Raw genomic sequence first — 1,111 nt, forward strand, 5'->3', positions numbered from 1 at the left:
TGGCGGGGCCGCCGCAGCCCGTGAGGTTCACGGCTGCGGGAGCACCTGGCCCAGGCGGTGCTGTCGGGCCCAGCTGCGCTTAAAGGGTGCAACGGAGCTGGTGGGACTCGCTGCACAGAGCTCGGGAAGGTCCCCTACCGCGACACGGTGCCGCTGTTCGCAGGGACCCCGCGCAGGAGGAAGATTCCTGCAGGATATGGGCACTGCTGGCGATAACTTCATTAAAAATTATCTTAAAAAATATCCAGAGAAATCTCTCTGATCAACGACCCAGCCTCCAAGTAAACAGGAACACGAGGGCTCGCAGGACCAGCCTCATAGTCCCTCATTGTCCCCTTTGGCAGCAGGCCACTGGCTTGCCTTGTATGGGAGGAAATGGCTTTCTGGTACATTGCAGTTAATTTTTGCCAGTTGGCTCTAACATGAGCCTTATTTTACTGGGAGTAGCAAAATGAAACGGCGACATTCAGCAGAGGGGTTTAAGCTCCAAAGGGGCCAAACCCAGGCGGTTTTTTTAAGAGCAGATAAGGGACATCTCCATGAAGAAAAACTGCCTTTAACATTGGTGCATTTTTTGCATCTCTGTGATCTCCCCCGCTCCGCTCCCTCGTTGACCACGGCTCAGTCTCTCCAGCCCAGCTGCATACCAGAGAGCTCCCGGTGCTCTGCCGTGGGGCGAGCAGCCCACAGGGCACCGCACCAGTCACCCCTCTCTTTGGTGTGCCCCTAAGGAGCTCCACCCGAAACTCCCAGCACTGAGGCTGCGTGGAGGTGGGCAGATGCTGTGGAGGACGAGACCTGTGGTTGGGGGCACTAAAGGAGCAGGGAGAGCAGCCCACGGCTGGGACGGGCCTGGCTGCAAGGCCCAGAGCATCCTCTTACTGCCCTGTCCGGGTTAATCACGTCCCCACGGGTGAAGCAGCAAGCGGGTCACAGAATCATTTAGGTTGGAAAAGACCTTTAAGATCATCGAGTCCAACCGTAACCGGGTCCCTCTGTTGCAGGGTGAACCCAGGCTCGTCTGGCCCTTTTCGGTTTCACCGGGACCTACCCGGGAGGGAAAAGCAGGTCCCAGCACCCGAGGGGTCCCCGGATCTCCCCCCTCCACCCC

Source organism: Aptenodytes forsteri, unplaced genomic scaffold (assembly GCF_000699145.1).
Source record: "Aptenodytes forsteri isolate BGI_AS27 unplaced genomic scaffold, ASM69914v1 Scaffold308, whole genome shotgun sequence".
NCBI classification, from domain to species: Eukaryota; Metazoa; Chordata; class Aves; order Sphenisciformes; family Spheniscidae; genus Aptenodytes; species Aptenodytes forsteri.